The following is a 24911-nucleotide window of genomic DNA, read 5'->3' on the forward strand; positions in this document are numbered from 1 at the left end:
AGTTGCTCTTTTGCTCTGTGTCCTGCAGTCTGGACCTGAGAAGTCCTAGGAAGGGACTGTAGGTAGATCTTGTGCAGAGACATAATCTCAGAGAGTTTTTGTGTTTTCTTAAATTTTTAATATTTTTAACTTAATGAAAGATTCTTTAAATTCTATAGTGCTTCACTGTTTTCATAAATTTCACACATATGATTTCATATAATCCCATAATAACCCTTTTTTTCCACCTACCTCTATACTACCCCTACCCCTTCCCTCTCCCCACTGATAACCACTAGTTCGTTTTCCGTACCTGTGTCTGCTCCTGTTTTGTTTTATTCACTAGTTTGTTGTTTTTTTCTTTCTTTTTTTTTTTTTTTTGAGGTACACGGGCCTCTCACTGCTGTGGCCTCTCCCATTGCGGAGCACAGGCTCTGGACGCGCAGGCTCAACGGCCATGGCTCACGGGCCCAGCCGCTCCGTGGCATGTGGGATCCTCCCAGACCGGGGCACGAACCCATGTCCCCTGCATCGGCAGGCAGACTGTCAACCACTGCGCCACCAGGGAAGCCCTGTTGTATTTTTTAAAGTTCACATATAAGGGAGATCTTACACAATTTGTCTTTCTCTGTATGACTTATTTTACTTAGTGTAATACCCTCCAGGTCCATCCATGTTGCTGCAAATGGCAAAATTTCATTCTTTTTTATGGCTAATATCCCATTGTATATGTACCATATCTTCTTTATCCATTCATCTGTTGATGGACACTTAGGTTGCTTCCATGTCTTGGCTACTGTAAATCATGCTGCTTATGCAGATTGGGGTGCATATATCTTTTTAATTAGTGGGTTTTTTTAATTTTTTAATATTTGATTTAGATTTGAATCTATATTAATTAAGGATGTTGGTCCCTAGTTACTTTTTCAAAAAGAGTGTTCTATCATTGTCAATTTTGCTGGCTTTCTAAAGTGGATTGTACTTTTCATCTTTTTCTATGGCTTGGAATAATTGTAAAAGTATTTGAATTACGCAGCAGTATGTTGGTGTTTGCACACAACCAGCTTTAGGAGCTGGCTGGGTGGGGTTGGGTATGCCCTAGTTTGTAGGGAGTGAATGCCAATTTCTGTATATAAATACTTCCACCGTGGCTGCACCCCAAGGTGGGAAGAGATCCACTGGTGCTAAGAAGCTCTAGTGCACCACAGGGATTATCAACTCTTAATGATAAGGAATTGTGGAAAAAGCCACTTTCCTTATTGGGATATATATTAGGATATTAGAATATTGTGCCAAAGACTTGCTAGTTGTTCACTACGAAATTTTCCCTTCTCTCCCTGGCACACAGATAATTGTGTAGTCTCCTTTGCCCATTCCCTTAAGTGGACCTAAGACCAGGTTCTGATCCAGGAAATGTGGACAGAATTAATGTAAGTCACCCCTAAGACTGGCCAATAACAAGCACCATTCTCTTCTTCCAATCCCTTCCTGCCAAGTGCAAAGAGAGGGTCAGCAGAGGACTCTGAACCTCTAGAGACTGGCGAGTCCACATGGTAGCAGGGCGTGTGTCCCTGAAACACTGCTTCGGGGAGTCAACCACACCTGTTCAGACTTGATGTAAATGAGAAATAAGCTTCCATGTATTAACCCACAGGGATTTCTGGACTTTTCTCTTGCAGTAGTTAGCTTATACTGATTAATACAAATATAACAACCATTAATTTATTTCAAGTATCTTTCCAGGAAATTGATCTGTTCATGTTTCTACTTCTTCATGGCTTGATTTTGGTGATTTATGGTTTGCTGGAGAGTCATCCATGTTCTCTAGATTTATAAACTTGTTGCCAAAACACTAAATATTTGCTTTAAATTCTGTTTTCATCAATTGTGTTTATGTCTCCTTTCTTGTCCCATTTCAATTATATTTTTATTATTAAACTCTTGTCTTAATTTTTCTCCTAAGGATTTTATCTATTTTCATTTCATTCTTCATCTATTTCAGTATTTTCAAAGAAGCTGCCTTCTTGAAAGGCAGGATCCTTGAAAGGATTTCTTGTGTGATTAATGCTATTTTTGTTTTATTTTTTATTAATTTCACCTTTTAACTTTACTAAGCTTCTCCTACTGCCTTCTCTCTTTTATATGTTGTTCTCCCTCTAATATCTCAAAAAGAGTACTAAGTACCATTATTGCTACCTTCTCCTGAGGACATTTAATGCTGTACGTTTTCTTCTCAGTAAATTTTTAACTTTATCTCTCATAGGTTTTGTCATGGATTTTCACTTTTTATTGCTTTTAGTTAGTTCGTAATTTCAGTTTTTACTTGTTTGGTCTAGGTTTTATTCAGGAACATATGTCTTAGCCTCCAAAATATAGCTTAAAAAAAGTAATTTTTGTATTTAACTCAATTTCATGTTATTTTGTTCAGAGAACGTGACCTGTAAAATCTTTATTAAAAAAAATTGAGACCTACGACCAGATTGATTTATTCCCAATTTTGGGGATACATATGCCCCCTGACACACACTATTTTGTTTATCATATTATATATTGCTGCTGGATTTGTCCATGTCTGAAAAAGCTATAGTAAAAAAATCTCACAAGAATAAATTTTTAAATTAAGTTCTTGAATTTCTAATAATTTTACGTTTTTGGTGCATTTGAATTTATTTCTGGCAAATTTTCTTCTTAAAAAAATGTTTCGCCTTTTATCATAATCTCATGTCTCTTTGCCCTCCCTGAAGCGTTAAATTTTGGAGAAACAAGCAGCCAGATCTGCTTTCTTTTTGTTTGCTTTTGCACATCATTGCATTACTTATCATAATATTTTTCAGTTCTTCTATATCCCTTAAATTTAAGAGTTTTTGTCTTAAACAATATAAAGTTAGCTTTTGTTTCTTTACTGTATCTTGACTATATCTATCTTTCAAAAGGGCAATTCAGACCACTGAGATATTTGGCTTATTCCCACTTTATTTCTTTAATTTTAGTCTTTATGTCACTTAGATTTTCCTCCTTTTCTTCTTATTTTATTGTTAAAAGTTATCATTCCTTTTCTTCTTATTTTATTGTTAAAAGATATCATTCATTTCAATTTTCCCATAATTTTAGAAGTTATATTGTTCTTTTCAATTTTACTAGTAATTACTTTCTCATCCCTAAAATTCAAAAATACTCTCTAATATTAAATAAATAACAAGTCATGATAATCTTGATTTGAAAAAAGATGTCAGTGTGCAGATTGAACAGCTCCAAATCAGGGTAATTTTCCTCTACTATTTCTTTTATTATTGCCTCTCCATTTCTGTTCCTTCTATTCTATTTGAACATTTTACTATTTGCGTGATTGCCTACTTGGATCTATTCTCATCTACATTTGCTCAGTGACTATCCCACTTTTAGTTCACTCACTGAAATCTTTAATGGGAAATCAAGAAGTTTATTCTGTAGTAAGGATCTCCTTAAGTGTGCATATTATTGTTGTTATGAATTTTGTGAATATTATCATCTGTCTCATCCACAATCCTCTTTCATCAGAGGCTTCCTAGTCTAGGTATTCTACTTGCCATTTCTTCTTTTGGATTTTAGATCCCCTTATATGTGTCATTGCTTATCTTTATCTGCTCATGGTATGCTACATCTGGGGGCTCACACCAAGCTAATGGAGTCTATTAAACAGTGACAAACAGACACGTGGAGAAGGACACAGCTCTTTGTGCTCTGGTGAACTGTTGGTGTACCTGCTAGTAAACCGGCAGCCTGTAGTTGAGTCACCAGGGGAAAACTCTGCCGCAGTACTTCCAGGGCTAAAGGGTTATAGCTCCCAAATTCAGGGACGGGGATAGCTCTGAAGAGGTCTGGGAGATCTAGCAGGTCTTTCTAGGAACACATACTTGGGACTCCATGGATCTCTCTTGAGTATAGAGGGTTCCAATTCTTATCCCTGTCTTTGGTTCTCAGGCTCCCATCTGGTACAGAAAGGAACAAAGCCCTGTGCCCCAGTAGAGATTATGGTCCAGCACATAATCCCACTTTTGGTGCTGCTGTCCCACCAGAGAGGAGGATCAGAATTGGAAGATGAGAGCAGAAAAACAGAATACTTCCTAATATAATTATTCTTTTATCTTTTAATAATGGAGCTTAGCTCATGTGCACTAATTGTTTCCTTTATTTTCCTTTGTTACATCAACAATTATTTATTTTCTTTAAAGAAGAATTGTTATTTTATTTTATTTTACTTTTAATTTCTCCCCTGGGACACATACATCTCGTTGATGGGTTTAGGCATTTATAAAAGACAAGAAGAAACACTGACATCTTCTTTTTCTGTGACCTGCCCTAGAAAAATCCCCAAAGCAATGAATTAATAGGGAATTAGTAAGCTATATGAGATAGAGGAAGAAGAAAATACCAGGAGGACAAACATGCTATTTTTAACATGACATCCTACTGTAGATGAGAAGTGTTATTTTAAACTATGTCTATAGTTGCATTTAAGTTTAATGGGTATATATTTAATCCTACCTTTTTTCTAATTATCAAGGCATCCAATTTTGTTTAGAAAGAATTTTCCTGATAATTAGAGGGTATGGTCTCTGGAATTCGATTCCTTGTGCTTGTGGGTGTCCATTACTTACTAGCTGCATGACTTGATTAGTTTCCACATTTATAAAATGAGGACATAAACCTCCCTGAGGTGGTCCATGAATGAAATAATACAAGCAAGGAACCTAGAATGGTGCTAGAATGGTATCCAACACACAAGAATTTGGGAAATATCATTATTATAATTCTTATTAACAATAGTTACAGCCATTATGTATTCTTAAATCAATGTTTTATTTGGTTTCCATGATTACCTCCAACCTTTTATATAATTTTCTTTTACATTGAGTGTTCCTTTATAATATTGATGGGGAACATATCTTAGATTTACAAAACACTTTTGGTCATAAATCTAGTCCAGTAGAGAGCTAACACCAAGTGCCCATAGAAACAAAACAAAACACTCTGCTTTGCAATCTATCTGCTTATTTTTAATGGTATAATTTATCAAGACAGTGGACGATAATAGCGATAAGAATATGTATAAGGCATTATGCTATTCTACTGTTTGTCAGTGACAGGAAAAAGAAAGGCTAATATTCTTCAACAAGGTAATTGTAACCAATTACTGGAACTCCTCAGTAATGTCTAGGTTTCATAGATAGAGACTCTAATGGCTCTAAAATACCTTTATTCATGAAATTTCTGTGGAAAGATAACTTCAACCCAGATTTTCTATTTAAAATACTGTTTTTCAATAACACACGGTTTCTTATGAGCACAGTTATCACCATATCTGTGGCATTTCTGTTCTTGATTTTGATTCATTTCCTGATCAACTGGGATGAATAATTAAATAATTTTCTCAGAAAAAAGATCTATATTTTTATGTCTGAATAGGAAAATAGCTTTCTAACACCTTCTACATTTATTATAATTTAGTCATAGAAAAATTAGTTGTAAACATTTTTTCTTTCTGGAAGCTTGGAAGATTAGTTTTTTTTTCCTATACATTAAAAAAACAAAAAAAGAGTGCATTTCCAAAATGTATCTGTATGTGGGATCCACCTCCTTCTCTTCTCCCTAACATTGCCCATTATTTTACATGAAACTCAGGAATCCTTTTAACCTGTATACTCAAATATTTGCCTTATTAAGGACATTTTTCTTATTTACTATATTTTACCAGTTTTTTTTCTATTGTTTTGTTCCTGTCTCTTCTGGAATACCTATAATTCTTAAGGGGAATCTCCCTTTTCTGTCTTTCATATATAACAACTCTCTTATCATTTTTGTCTGAGAACTGCAATAGCCCCTATAAATTCATTTTCTGTGAATGTTTTTATCTCTTTGCTGCCCTGACTAAAACCAGGCTGTTCCCTGGGGTCAAGTTCTCCCATGTGTCCTCTGAAGTAAACTTTTTTTTTTCTCTTGCACACCACATACATCAACACTAGAAGGTGAGGGAATGGTCTCCCTGCTTGCCATTACTTTCAAACAATCCATCCCCCTTTCCACTAAAACAAAAACAAAGCGAAACAAAATCTCCTCTTTGAAACTTGGGCCATCCGGGTACATTAATTCTCTGCTCTACTTTGTGGCTGCATCTATCAACCCTCTATCACTCCCCTGCACTGACCGAAGGGATTAATTCTAGATTCAGACTTTCTAGGAACCTATGTGAAGAGTCTTTTTTCTCTTGTTTTCTTTCATGATTTTCTCTGAGTCTTTGGCTTTTAACAGTTGGACTCTGATGTATCTAGGAGGGGATCTCTTTGCATTTTTCTACTTTGAGTTCATTGTGCTTTTTAATGCTTAAATTAATGTTTTGCATTGCATTTGAGATGTTTTCAGTCATTATTTCTTGAAATAATTTTTCTGCCTCTTTCTCTCTCATCTCTCTTTCTGGGATGTTTAGTACATGTATGTTGGTATGCTTTAGTCCTTCAAAAGCTCTCCATTGCACTTATAATAATGTCCTTTATATTTTATGATGGTCTATGAAGGCCCTGTAGGATTTGGCTCCTGTCTTCATTTTCAACTTTATTTCATGGCAATCTCTCTCTTTCTCTCACATCGTGTTCCAGTTACAAGACCTTACAATGGCTTCTAGAGCAAAATGTATGAAGGAGGGGAAATATGCCTAATAGCCTTTGCAGTTGCTTTTATCTGCACCTTAAGTGATATTTTCTTATTCTTTACATGGATCTTTTGTCTTAGCCCTATCATAAAGGTCATTCTCAGAGACGCCTTTCTTAACAATCTTGTAGCTTCTCCCCATCCAGATATCGTCAACTACAACATTCAAGTTATTTCCCTCTTGGTAGATTAAAAATATGCAAACTTTGTCTATTATTTGTTTACTTGTAATTGTGTACTCTCTCATTAAAATGTAAGCACCATGAGGTTGGAATCAAATCTATCTTATTTATTCTTATATCTCCAGTGTCTATTACAGCATCTGATATATAGTAAATGCTCAAGAAATAAATGTTCTATGAAAAAATTAATGTTTGATTATTAACTCTGAATTCTGGGAGATTTTCAAACGTATGTTCTAGCTTACTGATTCAATGAAGATTTTAATTTGCTCTTGAAATTGGGATTTCCTTATATTCTGTTTAAAAAAAATATAAACCCACAGGCCAGTGCTTCTGTATGTGCTGGTATTTCAATCTATTTGTTTTTATGGATCCTGATCCAATTCCTTCATGTGTATTTTTAGGTCACAAAGAAGATGACTTGTAATTTTTTTTTCTCTTACAAAGTTATTATTAGAAATATGCTTTTCTAGGTCATTGTTCTCAACCAATGTTCATCTCCCCCATCCCCCTGGGGCATTTGGCAATGTCCAGAGACATTTTTGGTTGTCACAGCTGGGGAAGGGTGCTGCTGGCACCTAGTGGGTAGGGGCCAGGGATGCTGCTCAACATCCTGTAATGCACAGGGCAGATCCCCGAAACAAAGAATTATCAAGTCTAAAATATCAATAGTGCCTAGGTTGAGAAATTCTGTTCTAGGTAATACAGGGGAGGAAGGAATATGTCAAATAACATTACTGAAACACAGTGAGCAAAATCCAGCAAACAAGACATTCAACATGAGACACAAATAGATTGAAAGAAAATAAGAAAAATAAGAAATGAAGGAGGGAGAGAGAGAAAGAGAGAAAAAAAGAGAGATCACACTTATAGATTAAAAGAATCTTAAGAGATATGTCAACCAGTTTCAATGCATAGGCCTTATTTGGATGCTGAGTTGAAGAAACAAATTGTAGACAAACATTTAGGAGACAATTAGGGAAACTGGAACATTGAATATTTGATAATACTAAAGAATTGTCTTCATAATTTAGGTTTAATAGTGACATTTAATTATGTTTTACAAAAGAGCTCTTATATTTTAGACATATGCAGAACTATTTATGAATAAAATGATATGATATCGGGCTTCCCTGGTGGCGCAGTGGTTGAGAGTCCGCCTGCCGATGCAGGGGACACGGGTTCGTGCCCCGGTCCGGGAGGATCCCACATGCCGCAGAGCAGCTGGGCCCGTGAGCCGTGGTGGCTGAGCCTGCGCGTCCGGACCCTGTGCTCCGCAACGGGAGAGGCCACAACAATGAGAGGCCCGCATACCGCAAAACAAACAAACAAATAAATAAATTAATAAAAGATATGATATCTAAGATTTTCATCAAAATAATCCAGTGGGATTGGGGAAAATCGGTAAAGTGCATAGACAAAACAAGTATTAATCATGGATTAATAATTGTTAAATCTGCTTTATTAATACTATCTGTATTAGATTTCTATTGTTGTATAACAATATTACTACTTAATGGCTTAAAACAATACGTAATTATTATCTCACATTTTCTGTGTGTCAGGAGTCCAGGTTAGATGAGTCTCTTGCTTTGTGTCTCACAAGGTACAAACAAAATGTCCACCAAGGCTGTGCTCTCATCTGAGATTCAACTAAGGCAAGGTCTGCTTCCAAGTTTACTCAGGTTGTTGACAGAATTCTGTTCCTTGTGGACTGAGGGATTTGATTTCCTTTTGGCCGTTGGCCAGAGGTCACGCTCAACTTGTAGTTGCCACTTACTATTCCTATCATGTCAGGTTCCCCAAGATGGCCTCTTACATCCACAAAGCCCACAACAGAAAGCTAGAGTACAAATGAAAGGAGGCTATTGGATCCACCAAATTCTACTGGCAGGAAGAAGGCTAATAAAACTTTGCAGCTGTAATCCTGTTCTACCTTTCAAGGAAAATGAAGGATGCCTCAGAGGAAAGAAATGAGAGCTCAGAGGAAGGAGTCACAAGAGCCACAAAGGAATTATTCCTAGGCCTTGAAATTTAATCAAGAAACTCAACAATTAGCCTGACTAGATTTCTGAATTGCTATGGATCAGAAACTTCTTCGTATCTTCTACTTCATCCTATAAAAGGGAATGCCTATAGCTGCTATTCTATTCCTGTCCAACCTTTAAATATTGAGGATGTAGGGGACAGATAACTTGTCTGTTTAGTTTCGTAGATCCACAAATCAAGAAGAGTAACACCCAAGAAGTCTCATCCATACCTGGACCTGATTAAATGGTGAGGTTCTGGATTTTGAGTAGCTATTGTAATGAGATGATATTTCAGGGCTCCTTGAGAGAAAGTGACTCTATTTTGCAGACAGCAAGGACAGGAATAACTGGGGACCAGAGGGCAGTCTGTGATAGACAGACTCTTAAGGTGGCTCTCCATATCCCCACTCCCTCATGTTCATGCCTTTGTGTGATTCTTCCCTTGAATGTGGACAGGAACTGTAACTTGCTTCTAACCAATAAAATATGGCAAAGGTGAGGGATGTATGTGACTACATGTGCACGATTATGTGATTACATTATAGCAGATAGTAGTTCTCATCTTGCTGGGGCCTCTCTCTACCTTGCTCGCTTTGTGAAGCAAACAGTCATGTTGTAGAATCTGACACGGATGGAGCAGCAGGTAACCATGAAGAGCTGAGTGTGGACTCCTGCCAAGAAGCAGCAAGAAGCTGAGCCTTCAGTCCTACAGCCACAAGGAACTGAATCTTGCCAACAACATGTGTGAGTTTAGAAATGGATCTTTCCTCAGCTAAGCCTCAGATAAGAGCACAGCTCTTGACTGATAGCTTGATTGCAATCTTGTGAGGCACTGAAAAGAGGGCCCACCTAAAACATGCCTGGACTCCTGACCCATGGAAACTTTGAGATAATAAGTATGTGTTTGTTCAAGCCACTGAGTTTGTGATAATATTGTTATACAGCAACAAATAACTAATACACTCATTTTTATTTTTATGTATTTTGAAATATTATCGTTATAAATAATTATGTATAATTATATATAATATTGAAAGTATAATTATAATAAATTATTTTAAAACTTTTTTTTTACTTTTAAGGATCCTTTTTATTGACTTTATGTTGTTGTCTTTTGGTAGGCTTTATTTATTTTCTTAATTTTGTTTGCCAACTCTTTATTGAGAAGTAGTCCCTTCAGGCCTGGGATTTGCTATCAGAGTAGACAAATGTTCTAAACCAGTTCTCTGCTTCCATCAATGTCTGTTCTAATGAGGAATTAGAACTCCATCCATTCCCACACCAGCCCACCTCCTGACATTAAGGATGGTTTTTACCACCTGCTCAGTGTGATGATCAGTAGGCATTCACATGTTGGAATGTGCAGCTCTTAAGTAGGTAGGCATTTTCTCTTGCTCAGATTGTCTGGTCCTGTGACTAGGCTAGAGATTCAGATGCAGTTTACAGAGCTCCTTTAAGCAATATAGAACATGAAATACTTCACCCCCAGCACCTGCTATGCCCAGTGTGCTTCCTCTTTATACCCCTTTTTATAATACTTTTTGTTAGGTGACTCAATTATCCTGACACCAATCAGGGTTCTTGGCTTTCCCCAATCAATAGAAATTGGTAAGAGTCCAGTCAAGAAATTCAGGCCAGACTTTATTGGGGCTCCTGAGGTCACAGGAGGGAGTAAAAATGAGTAAGAGATTCCCTTGCTTTCTCCCCGATGCGGGGGATGAGCTTGTTCCTTATATGGGGTGAGGGTAGGGGTGTGTCCTGGGGTCGGGTGGAAGGGGTGGCTTAGGTGGTTTGCCCACCCCTTTCATGGTGTTGAGTGCTGAGGGCATGCGCAGTGCCCTGCTTTTGCTCCCGACACCCTGTTTTTGCTCCCAGCTCCTCAGAAGTGTCAGTTGGAGGGGTTTTTTTGGTCGTTTTGTATCTTGTTGTCCAGAATTTGCCCCCAACTGCACATGCACACAGTTATTTTTAGTCCCTTACAGTTTCTTTGTATTCTGTTCCTCGAGGAGACGTCTTTCCAGGTACAAGCACTGCAGCAAAGGGTCCCAGGTCGCAGCCTGTCTCAATCCCAGGATATAAACTTTCTGTAACTGTGCACTCCATTCAACCTCTTGCCATGATGTCCAGGAATGTTAGTCTCTAAATGGAGATAACAAGAAGAAGTTGCTGATTTGGGGGAAGGGCTGAATGGGATGGGAGAGCAGAGAATGACAATGATCTTGCCTGACACACAGTTCCTAAGCATTTGTTGCATGGGCTGTTGTCTCTCTGAGTTGTACACCCTCTCACCCTCTAGGTTGGGGCAAAGTTTTGTTACCTTCTTTGGGGCCCTCTGTTCAGTTCTGATTCAGAGGGTGGAGTATATGTTGTATAATCTAAGAATATGTATTTCATTCCATTCTCATGGGTGATCCATTCAGTGGAAATTCTCCCTGCACTTTGGGCTAAGGTCTTTTCTTATTTTTTATTTACAACACTGTCATCATTTTGTCTTTTTGTTTAAACTCATGAATATTTTAATTTAATGAGAAATTTAGAAAAGTTGTATTAGACATAATGTCTACTACAATCTTAACTTCTAAATCTTAACCTTTTTTAGTTTGTTTGTTTTAATGAATAGCTATGGAATTGGGAAAGGACACTGACCTTTTAAACACATTTTGTACTGAATCTAGGTTTGCGGCTATCACTATTTTTCTACCTTCTTCTTTTAAAGAAAGGTATGAAGGAAATAGAATTCCCTGAATATTGTGTACCTCATATATGACAGAAATGGCACAAGACATTTTTACATACAATGTTGCATTTAATCTCATTTAAAACTCTGTGAGTAGCTGTTTTTCCATTTAAATGAGGAAACCAAGTTTTAGAAAACATAAACCCTCTTTCATAGATGCATATGTTGAAAATGGAATTCAGATCAAAGTCTTTTGACCTCAAGTGGTATAGCCAGGAAATTCAAGACCCAGTTATTTGGACAACCTTGAGTTATTTTATCTGCTTTCATGTTGATCAGATATGGGTACCATCTTGTCCTTTACGTAGTGTGGCTTATGAGTATCCTGGATCTTTGAACTGGGATTATACAAATGGAATGGGCTGGATAAGGCCATGAACTACGTCTGCTGTGCTTCTCAGCCAGTGGCTTATATGAGCATCACTCAGATGAGCTCCATGGAACCTGGATACCTTCTATAGTGCCTCCTTCGTTTGGACACAGTGAGGCTGTTGGCCAAGTTATCTTTCTCAGCACTGATATACTTTGCCCAATCCAGATTTTGGGACATAGTTGGCTTGGTTGGTTGGAGATGTTCTTCCAACATTCCTGTGTCTAGAAGGGCTCTGCTTCCTCCCTTTGTAGCATGTTCAGTTCCTGCTTTCACATGGACCCTCATTCCCACTCAGACACAGTTGCTTTACCTTCTGAGCCTCAAATCATGAGTCCTTCTACATTCTGTTGTTCTTCTCTTTCAGCAAGTTCTCTCTTAAGGTTTAATACCGCTTTTCTTCTATTAGGATTCTTTAAGTCCCAGTCACTTTCCTGTCTTGGTAACCACTTTTCAGAGGTTACCTCTACCTCCTTTTCCAGCCATATTTTAACAAACATTTAAATTGAACCGCATCTTAGCTATATGGCTTTTTTTTCCCACCATTTTTAGGAAGAAAATTGTTTCTTAAAATACCAAAGTCTATTAATCTAAAGCTTCCCATAATGTCTATATCGAGTGACCTAGGTATTTGTACTACTTTTGTGCCAGCATAATTTTCAAGAGGAAAGCGGCTCTTCTATCAGCTTTTTTAAACAAATTTTTGGTTTTATTTTAATGAGGATTTCAGCGAGCTTTCCTTCTACTCTTGTCCAAGTGAAGGTTATGTCTATAGAATGGTATGGTAGAGACCCTCATTTCTTATTTGTTCCATAGTAAAGTCCTCTTCTTTTCTGTGGGTAAAGCTGCAACATAGATCTCCAAGGTTCACATTATATAATTAGAACATGGTAGATCAAAAGCATATAAGTCACCCAATTTGGGGGTCAGTTCTGCCTTGGCCCAGGATAAGGATCAATACTTAGTATCAAAGACCAAAATCTCCTAATGGTTTACAAAACTGGCTTAGAAGCACAGCAGAGAGTATCAGACCATTCAACTCATTAATGCATGGGTTGGTAAACTTCTCTGTAAAGGGTCAGGTAGTAAATATTTTAGGCTTATGGACCATATGATTTCTATTGCAACCACTCAGTTTTGCCATTATCATATGAAAGCAGACATAGACTATATGTAAATGAATAGACTTAACTGTGTTCCGGTTAAAGTTTTTTTTTTTTAATACAAAATCATATTTGGCCTGTGAGCCATGGTTTGCCAACCCCTGTACTAATGCTTGGACAACTGGAACATAGAAGCTGTTCTGAAGTGAACATTCAAAACAACTAAAGAAAGTAATCAAAGTCAAAGGTGTATATGCCCGTCACTAAAGCCCAAGGCTCAAAGTATGCATCCTGGCTCCATCAAATGCCTCTTACCGTATTTGGTTGTAATTGCTTTTAATTTTGTTCTGTTTTGTCTGAAAATTCCATTCCCTGTATTCTTTTTCTCAAAATTCATTGTTCATTGCACCAGATTTGGGGGCATGATGGGAGGCACCAGTAACAACACCCTTTTTGCCTATCCAAGTTCTGAACCAAATGAGAAATAAAACAAGGAAGTTGACATGTGGAGACCGACATTTTACTTTTATAATTATGAAAAGCCAGATTGGAGGCTGTGACTTGTAACTGCAGGTAAGTGAGTTTCCTAGTATGGAGTTCCAGACTCAGACATTCTTATCAGCCTAGAACTCCAGCTCCCTGCAGGTAGCTTGCATTCAAGGAAATGGAAGAGGGAAGGGTTCTGCTCACTTTTTCTGTTCACATTTACCATCCAGGTAAGTAATTCCACCTGGCCTGGGCAGGTGTAAGAGAGGGAGCCAAGAAAGTCTAGAAATGCTGTGCTAATTTCCTCCAAAGTGGAAGAAGTATTCCCCACTTATAACATCAATTCAAGCCATGAGTTCAAAAAGACTCTTTTGGGATAAACAACAAGGTCCTACTGTAAAACACAGGGAATTATATTCAATATCCTGGGGGATATTATATTCAATATTCATAAACCATAATGGATAAGAATATTAAAAAGAATGTGTCTATGTATATAACTGAGTCACTTTGCCGTACAGCAGAAATTAACACAACATTGTAAATCAACTATACTTCAATAAAAAAATTTTTTTTGAAAAGAAAAAAGGGACTTCTGTGTTGAGATGAATAAGGCAACTGATGATACAATAACAGATGGAGAAAGCCAGCAGGATTTTTAGGCTGAATGACATCCACAGAACTATTTTCAGTTGTCATGTTTTAAATAGTGGTCCTGTTCTGTTGCTCCCCAAAGTATGTGGGAAAATCAAGAACATTCTCAAAATAATTTGTTTGATGAAGTTCCAGGTTTCTTATCATTATAATCATTTCTTCTGCAATAACCCAAGGGCAATTCTTATTGGTCTGCATCAACCCTTTCTCTTTCCCTCTACCAGCACCTAACACAGTGATGGTCAACTAGAAATCCTTAATAAATATTGTTTAAATAAATGAATAAATACAACCTCCTGAGGTCTTTAGTTCTTACGCTCATCATCTTGTTTGAAGAGTTAGTAATAAGTTTCCCATTCACAGTATTTGCCAGTCTCTTTAAAGACCCTGCTCTTCAGCACATAGAAATTCAGATTCATTTTACTATCCTACTTTTCTGATTGAGAGAAAAAGATGGAAAAGTAACACCCATACCCAATGCATAGAATATAGCAGGAGTTGATGAATATACCTGAAGTCTGATGATAATTTTTGTATTAAAGAGACATCTACTAATTTGCTGCTACTTCATATTTGGAAATTGATGTTGTCTCTGAGGCCTTCAGTGAGGTCAGGAAAATATAGAGTCTCCTTTAAAAAGGGAAAATGAAATAAAAAGTTTCATATTTTCCTTGGTCTGTTGCTTAAAAAGGTTACTGTAGGAAATGTAAATAGACCACAAGAAGCTTTAGAAACTCAGCTCCTTGATTGGAAAAATAGAAATTCTGTTTTTTACGGAAATAAAGTAATTCTATGAAAATACAAAATGCAGTTGGTTATCATTTAAAAAGGGTTAGTCTTTTGGATTATGGTTTCTTTGATATAGTACAGCTTTGGCACAGGGCTTTCCAAGTATATTTCTGAAAGCAAAATAAATGGAAAACTGTTTTCTCTCTTCATTAATGTCTTGCTCTGTTCTATTTGTGGAATGCCAAGAGAAGGAGCACACAGAGTTTCTCTGGATCCCTTTCAGAGAGAGAAGAATGAATGGGGTAAGGGAGTTGACCCTGAAAGAAAAGAATCACTCAATTTGAAGAAATAATGCTTCCCCAGACTTAGAGCACACGTAGATCCTCCAATTGTGAGAAATAACGCTTTTCCTAGATCTTCAAATCCCATTCCCCTTGAGTGAAAAGAATCCAAAGAACGTGGAGAGTGGAGAAGATTTTTGTTTATTTGTTTACTAACTATAAAGTCCTCATGACCCTACCAGGCTTATAAATTTTTCTTTTTGGATAATTCTTTTCTTTCCCTTCCCAAAGACACATTTCTTTTCCTCTCTTCTCCATTTGCCTTGAACCTTTTTTTTGGGGGGGGTTCGCGGGCCTCTCACTGTTGTGGCCTCTCCCGTTGCGGAGCACAGGCTCCGGACACGCAGGCTCAGCAGCCATGGCTCACGGGCCCAGCCGCTCTGCGGCACGTGGGATCCTCCCGGCCCGGGGCACGAACCCGTGTCCCCTGCATCGGCAGGCAGACTCTCAACCACTGCGCCACCAGGGAAGTCCTGCCTTGAACTTTTATATGCTCTCTTGGTGAAATTCAACTTAACTCCTTTTCTTTCTTTGAATAAACTTTATTGAGAAAATCGTAATATCTTGAAGAAGATATTTTTTAATAGGTACTCATTTTTTAATCAATATTTTTTGATCAATGACTACATGCCAGGGCCTGGGGAAACAGTGGAGAATAAGTCAAACATCCCCTCTGTACATATGGGGCTTAACTGGCTTTCTGGAGCCTCTAAAGCAGAGGTCAGAAAACTACAAGCTCACAGGGCAAATCTAGCCCATTGCCTGATTCTGGAAATAAAGTTTTATTGGGACAGAGTCATGTTCATTCCATTACATATTGTCTCTGGCTGCTACCATAGCAGAGCTGAGTAGCTGCAACTCAACCATTAGGTTGGCAAAGCCTAAAATATTTACCCCTTGGTACTTTACCAAAAATGTTTGTCAACTGCTGCTCAGGAAGGAAAGCTATTTCCTGTAATACTAGGGCTAAAGAAAGAGACAGCCAGTGAAGGATTCCTGTGGAAGGACATGTCAAAGTTTACTAGTCGACTCCCAATATTCATTTTGTACTTCTTTCTTTGAAGAATAGATCTAATTTTCAGTTGTGCAGGTATCACCTGGAATATAGACTGCTTTTCCTAGTCTCTGTTGCAGATGGAGATGGCATTGTAATTAAGTTCTGGCCAATGGGATGTAAGCAAAAGTGTTATGCGAACTTTCTGGAAGTGTCCATAAAAGACAGAATGGATTCTTCTTTAGCCCTTTCTTCTTCCTGCCAGTTGCCGTGCAGCCATCTGGGACCATGGAGCCTAGGAAGAGTGAAATGGCAAGAGAAATGACTGATTATGGGGCCACTCATGCTAATTTTGGACTACCTTCCTCTGAGTTTCATTAATGTGAAGGAGAAATAAACTTGTATTTTGGTTAAGCCACTGCTATCTTGGCTTTTCTGTCAAGTGTAACTAAACTCTAGAAGAATTTTTATCTAATATCCATTTTTTACTCCCCCCTCTGTGGTATAAACCTTTGATAATTGTTTTTAACTTTTTATTGAAGTGTAGTAACATATAGAGAAGTATATATGGCATGAATATACAGTTCAGTGAATTTTTACAAACTGAACACAGAAGCATAACTAGCAGCTAAATAATAAAGAGAATAATACCAGTACTGCAACCAAAATGCCTCCCCGCCGGCACTTCCCTTCCAATAGCTATGCCCACTCAGGAATAACCACTCTCCTGACTTCTAATTGCACTGATTACTTTTTACTGTCTTTGTTTATTATACAAATGGGTTCACACAATAAGTACTCTTTTATGTCTGGCTTCTTTTGCTCAACATTATGTTTGTGAATTTTATCCACATGGTAGAATGTAAACGTGGTAATTCGTTCTTACTGCTATATACTATTTCATTATGAATATACCACAACTTGTTTATCCATTCTACATTGGATGGACATTTGAGTAGCTTCTCATTTCTGACTACTACAAACAGTTCTACTATAAACATTTTAGGACACGTGTTTTGGTGAACACATATACAAATCTTTTGGTGAAGACATATCCCCACTTTTCTAAAGTTTGCTTTATACCACTTTGCTTTTGTGAAAGATCTCCACTGGCACCTGTTTTTGCTGACTGAAGGAAATCCAAAGAGGATTTTTGCTTTTACAAAAAAAGAAGAAAGAGAAAACTATATTTAATATCCTGTAATAACCTATAATGGAAAAGAATCTGAAAAAGAATGTGTGTGTGTGTGTGTGTGTGTGTGTATGTGTATAACTGAATCACTTTGCTATACACCTGAAACTAAAAAAACATTGCAAATCAACTATACTTCAATAAAAAGCTGAAAATAGTGTTCAGCATTTGTTTTACAGTGAAATGTTATAGAGGCAACATGGACCCTTAGCAGTGAGACTAGCACTTTCCCTGGGAAACACACTTAACATCTCAGCATTGTGTTTGAACCGTGTCTGTGAGTATCTGTGATTTATCTTGATTTATTTTGTGCATCCATTAGCAAGATGTGTCCTAAGGTAATTGCTTCTTCTCTTTATGACATCTCAGTTTATGAAAGTTTTCATAGGAATGCTCTACTTTCGTATAGTGGGGGGAACCTGTACCCATTTCTATTTGTTATATACTGAGGAATGGAATTGCTGGATCAAAAGGTATGCATAGGTTCAACTATGATAAATACTGTTAACAGTTTTCCAAAATGACTGAACCATGTTACATTTCCACCAACCATGTGTGAAAGTTTTTATTGCTCTAAGTGCTTGCTAACACTTGAGATTTTTCTTATTTTTCATTTCAGCAATTTTGGTGTGTATGTAGTAGTACTGCACTGAGGTTTTATTTTCATCTTTCTCGTGACTTATAGTATCAGTTATCTATTGCCTCAATAATGCTGCATAATAAGCAACCACAAAATGTCAGTGGCGTTCCACAATAAGCATGTGCCAATCCCAAGAATGGAGTCAGCTAGGGGCTGGTTTGGCAGCTCTGCTGTTCTTGGCTGGCATTGTTCACATGCCTGGTGACTGATTGGCTGAAGCTGGAGTGATTGGGGTTACTGATCTCTACTCATCTCTCATTCTCCAGCAGGCTAGCCCCAGTATCCTCATAGGAACAGGTGCAAAAGCAAACAAGTCCAGTTGTGCAAGTGCTTTTCTGACCTTTGTTTGCATGACATTTGCTAATATCCCACTGGTCAAAGTGAATCACACAGCCTAGCTTAGATCCAGTGTCAGTCAGTACTACAAAGTAACACGCTAGACGGCATGGAGACAGGGATGGAAGAAGTGATACATTTTTGTGATCTATCACACCGATGAAGTTAAGTACCCTTCAGATGGTTACTGGCCATTTAGGTATCTCCTTTTATGATGTAGCTGCTTAAGTCATCCCCATTTTTCTCTCAGGTTGCCAGTCTTCTTCTCATTGATTTGTGGATCTTTATATTTATAGATATGAGTCTTTTATTGGATGTATATTGTGAGTAGCTTCTTCCCCTCTATGAGCTATCTATTTCTCCCTCAATGATGTCTTCTGAAAAAAAAATAGAACTTCTTAATTTTAATTTAGTCAATTTATCGATTTTTTATGTTTAATGCTTTTTGTGTTTATTTTAAAAGTCTTGCCTACTCCAAAGTCATAAAGATGTTTACTTATGTTTTTCTCTAATATCTTTTTTATTTTATCTCTCATATGTAAATCATAACTTGTTTGGAATTTATATTTGATCAAGATAGGAGTAAAAACATTTTATTCCTTTATGGTTATCTAATTAACCAGGTAGAATTTATTGAAGAGTTCATCCTTTTCTTAGCTGTGTTGCAGTCTCACCTTTGTCATAAGTCAGATGCCCATGTATGTGTCAGTCTGTTTCTGCAATCTCTTTGATATAATTTTGAAATACCATAGCCTAGTTTGGACTGTGCTTTGGGAGTTAATATCCAGTCCTGTTTCTGTGCCCAGAGAGATGTGGTGAACATCAAGTTGGATGAGCCTGTTGACTCTCACGTGAAATGATTTTTTAGTGCAGAATTTAGTTTTGAACAGTGCAAAAGTTTGTTTCATACACTTATGGACTGACTAGGGATAAGAATAAACATGTCATGAGGAAACTTTTTTTTTCTGGCTCAGTACACTGAGCAAACTATTTCTGAAGTGTTTGTAGCTCACAATTTTTCTTTCAGTCTAATCCACAAAGCTTCAGGTACAACATCTATTCCTAGGGTAACAGCTTATGTCTATTATGGCTTTGATGGTTTTCACACTAGGATTTTTGTAGGCACCAGCGTGTAGAAGATTTGCTTCCTTTCCCTCTGCCCAAGGAGAATTACATAATAGAATGATTATTATTTTGTACGAAAACAAGAACTTTCTTATTTGTAGAATAGTAAGAAACATGGGCTCTAAATTTCTTGATGGAGAATCAGGGATAGAGAATGACACTCCAAATTTTCCAGACCATTTGAAATTGCAGTCTAATGGGCCAGAAAGGGAAATTTTCATCATGATATGCCTGAATTAATCTGATTCTCATTTAGGCCAAAATGCAAAACGTTTTGTTACTCTATATTGTCTGCCAGGAGTGAGTGTATATCAGAGATGGTACAGTATAAGTCTATATAAATACCAGTTTTTAAAACTTGTCATCTGGTTAGGTTTTGGGGGCTAATTTATTAGAGAAAGAAATGGTTGAAAATGCAGGTGCCTGATTTACTGTTGTAAATGAGTAAATAAATTTTCAGTAAGAAGATCTGGTATAGTCTTAAAGATCCCAGTCTAATTCACCTGGAATATATTTTCCTTGCTGTAATTTCTCAGGTTTTCTCTTTGTATATAAATACAAGGATTATATGTTTTAAAATATTTTAATAGACCCAGAAAGATAGATTTAATTTACTTCTAGTGCAGTGAGGAACTGTGAAAACTGAAAAGGAGGCAGTATTCAAAGCTGAGTACAACTTAGAAAGTGACATTTTCTTCATATAATTTCCTCTTTGTACCTCAATACAAAGAAGGAGAGGGGAAAGCTATTTATCTGGTGGCTTAGTGTTTGTCTTCTTTATCCATAGAGGAAGAGACACTCCTTTATCATCATAATTATTTAGTCACTACACTCAGTGGGTGTTGTTCAGTGGTCATTGTCAATCAGCAAATAAATGAATTCTTCCTTGGATCATTTCTTAAAAATTTTATACGTTTGTGTTGCATCTATCTCACTTGGTTATCAGCTTTCAGGAGATAAAAACTGTATCTTCATCTCTTTTGAATTCTCTTCTATGTTCAGCACGCTACTGAGCAGAGAGCAGATACTCAGAATCTATTTTAAAAGATAGAATTTCAATAATCAAGATTAAAACATCCTAGTGTTCTTTCCACTTTCCAAGCTATATTTGTGTTCAATATCTAGAGAAGAGAGGTATAATATAATGAAAAATTATGAAGACTCAGATTAGGACTGTAGGAAGCAGCATTAGAGGCTGGATAGTCATTAGAGGAGACAAAATAGTTAGTAAAACAATAAGAAGGGAAACTGGAAACTATTTTAGAATCAAAGGAAGAAAAGAGTTTCAGAAGGAAAAGAGTAGTCAATGATGTCAATGTTGCAGAGAGGTCAAGTTGAGGGAAGCTCGAAACAAATCTTGAAATTTGATAAATAGAAGGTCACTTGTGACTTCATGGAAAGCCATTTCAATAGAATGGCCAACAGTTGTGAGGTCAGCAGTGGTGAGCTGAGGAGTGAATAAGAGAGGCATGGGGAAACATGAGTGAGGACGTTCTCTCAGGAAGTTTTAAGTGTTTTGAAGAACAATTAGTGTTGCAGGAGTTCAGAAAAGGAAAAGAGCAAGGCAACTTCATGGAGAAGTTGTCATGAGGGGAAGGGAAATTCATGACTCATTTGGGAAAAGAACAAAAATAATGGTTTGAGCTTAAAATGGCACACAGAGGGGTGGCCATCAGGAAAGTGAAAGAGGAGAAATATACCAGAAAATCGTCATGATAGAAGCCATGTGACATGATAAATGGTTGAGTACAGAAGGTTGGGGGAGTGGGTGATTTGGAAATTTCAAGCTTGAGTTATTAACAATACAGTGGTTCCATGAACAGAAACAAGGCACTTTGAAGAATAAGTAGATTTTGCAGGAGCCAGAGAATGAGTTTAATCGAAAAGTTACTGAACATGAGGTGCAAATGGAACCTCTTGGTGGGACAGTGAAGATGGTAGTTGGAATTGAAGGCTAGAGGAGCGATTTTATACCATCCAGTCATTGCATCCCCATGCTTGATTTCCCAGAGTTTGACATGTACAACCTCTTTAATTCATAATGTAACATCATTCTTATTGCTACTGTTTATCGGCTGAGTCCAAAGCACCTTTTCTAGTCTACATCACTAATAGTCTTTATTGATAGTTCATCTGACAATCATTTACTACACAAAAGGACCTCTTCTCTTGTGGCATGATGCATGAAAAGCACTTGATATGGTGCTTAGTCACAACAAATACTTGATTAAATGTCATGTCCCCTGACTGCAAGACCCTCATTAACCCCTTCCTCCCATGAAATCGTACTTACTCTTTGTATCAGTTTTCTATTGCTGTTGTAACAAACTACCACAAATTTAGGGGCTTAACACAATAAAATTTATTTTCTTACAGTTCTGGAGGTCAGAAGTCCAAGACAGGTCTTGCTGGGCTAAAATTAAGGTGTCAGCTAAAATCAGAGCTGCATTCCTTTCTGAAGGGGAGAATCTGTTTCCTTACCTTTTCCAGCTGCCAGAGGCTTCCCACATTCCTTGTCCTGTAGTCCCCTTCCATCATTAAATCCAGCCATATGAGTCTTTCTTATATCACATCACTCTGACACTGACTCTTCTTCTGCTTCCTGCTTCCACATTTAAGGATCCTTGTGATTCCATTGGGTTTACTCAGATAATCGAGGATAATCTCCCCATTTCAGGTCAGATGATTAGCAATCTTAATTGCATCTTCACTCTTAATTCTCCTTGTCCAGATAACACATTCTATTCACAGATTCTGGGGATTAGGTTGTAGGTATCTTTGGGAGTCATTATTCTACCTACCACACCCTTATATGTCACATGTATCACTTCTTCTGTAAAGCATAGGATGACTCCCCCAAAATAAAGTGAATCATGTTTTTTCAGTATTTCTTCCACACATAGTGGTTACCTCTTATTACAGCTTTTAGCAAATTGTGCTGTGATTATTTATGTAATAGTCTGACATCTTCACTCCAGGGAAGCAAGGGCTTAGTATCTGGCAAAGAGCAAGCTCTGAATGAAAAACTGGTGAATTAACAAATGTGGAGGAGGTAGGTGGAATCTTGGTAGGGTTCTATTAGCAGGACAAAGGGTTTATGCTAGGGATGTGGATTTCAGGGCCATTTGTGATAGGATAGGGGTAGATGAATGAAAGTCAGAGAAATCCACACATTTAGAGACAAGGCTGAGCAGTCGTTCTCAATGAAATGGGTACAATCAACTAACAACAGGCAATGACTAGAAGCTGTATCATTTTATCTCCCACTATATTGCAGTTTAGGTATAACTTGTTTATGAACTCTTATGTCATTAGGAAGGGAGCCTAAAATGAAAGGAAGGCTGTATGTAGTAACATGTCATCAAGAGATGCCATAATGACACAAAATCTGAAAACCCAGTAAGTGTTCTCTTTTTCTTTAGGTATAGAAAACTAACACAAACAAATAATAATAACAATAAGAAAAGAACCATCCTTGTTTATCCATCACTCTCCTGCGAGAGTGGTGCTTTGATTTAAATGATCGGGATAGCTCTATTTCTTTCTTAGTCTGAACTATCCCTTGGGTGGAGAAGGTCAACGTTGTGTTGTATGAGTGTGACGCATATTTCCTTCAGGCAACAATCGACTTCCTTTTTCCGATTCTGTGCTCCCCACACACATGCTGATAAATAGTCTAGCCTCCCTAGAGGAACCACTCACCAGGAAGGGCGTGCCTGGTTCACGTCTGACCGGTCCTGTTCCCAGGCCTGGTGGTGGTTGGCCACTGCAAATTAATAAACTGTGCCTTAGTTTATAACTGTCTTTGTGTGTGTTATTAGAATGAATCAATTTTCCAGGGTCTAGTCAGGAGTCTAATAACTATAATGGATCTCAAAACATGTGGAAGACCAGCCCTTGATCACAGCCAGCCCAGGAGGATGTAAACTTCTCCAAAGCCTGTCTGAGCACTCTGGCTGTGAGTGCTACTGTGATGGTTCATTTTGACTCATCCACCTCCGCAGCCTTACGTGATGGTGTGCTTCTGTGCAGTGGGGAATAGGGTAGTCATTGGAGCTTCTTAAATAACTAGGGGAATAAGATGGTGAAAAAGGAGCTTTAGAGAGATTAATCCGACATTGCTGTGCACAATCGATTAAAGGGTAACGAAAGAGGAAAGGTAGTCGGTGAGGGGGCCGTAAAAATGCTGCCTGGGTAGATGAGGGTCTGCAGCGGGAAATGAGTGATGGGGGAGTTTTGTCAAGACATCGAGAAGGAAGAAACTGACCACTACCATGGATACGGGTCTGAAGAGGAAGCAGCAACCCAAGATGAGTCTTTGATTTTGATTATGGACACCAGAGTGAGGCTAATCTGAGAGAACCTGTACTTAAGAGATATTTAACACAACTTTTGGTGGTCCCTGAAATAAAAGTGTGAAATAATTTCAATATAACTTTCTTTTTTGAAAAAACAAAAGTCAGGTGACTTTTTTTTCAAAAAATTTGTTAGTATCAACTTATAGCAAAGATTAGCACCCAGACATATTTTTGAACTACAAGAACAGTTTCGTTGTTTCAAAACCTTAGCTCTCATTGCTTTTCTGTTATTTAGTAATGACTGATAAATTAGTTCAGGAAGTAAGTATAAAGCTAAAAATATTCTCTGAAATATAATGCTCAATTAGCAGAAAATGATAAAGGCAGTTTAAAAATTCAATTGCCTACCAGGAAAGACCAACTTTATGTGATGGGTAGGTACCAAGTCTCTTCCTAAATTATTCTAACTGCCTAGAATCATGCAAGAAATATTTTGCAGAGTTACCTGGAATTCTAACCAATACCTAGGAAGCGTGACTTGTGGGTGAAATCTGAGCAGGGTTTTAGAGCCCTTGATGGTACCAAGCTACACAGCATCTTCAGGAGACTTGCATTTCATTTACACTCAAGGTCATATTAAATTTTGCGTAAACACTCTTTGGCTGGGTTCCATATCCAATACTCCTTTCAAAAGTCATGTCAAAGCAAAAGTAAAGCTAAGATAAATAAATAAAATTCGTAAAGAACAAAAGCCTCACTGTCTGGTCTGGTAAATTTACCTGACTCTGTTCTCTCTCTCTTTCACACACATACACACTTTTTAAAAGATCCTTAATTGAAAAATTAAGCCTCCAGGAGCCAAAACATACACTGCAAAGCTAAAGATGTTTGGGCATTGGCATCTCCAAGAGCCTGGCACTTGTGACTGCTGTAGCTAGTTTTCACACTGTGAAACCGCTTTTGATTTACTGCTGTCATAAAACAGAAATAGGTGTGACGTTAGGATGATGTGCGATTTGTTCTTAACTCAA

Source organism: Orcinus orca, chromosome 11 (assembly GCF_937001465.1).
Source record: "Orcinus orca chromosome 11, mOrcOrc1.1, whole genome shotgun sequence".
Lineage (NCBI taxonomy): Eukaryota > Metazoa > Chordata > Mammalia > Artiodactyla > Delphinidae > Orcinus > Orcinus orca.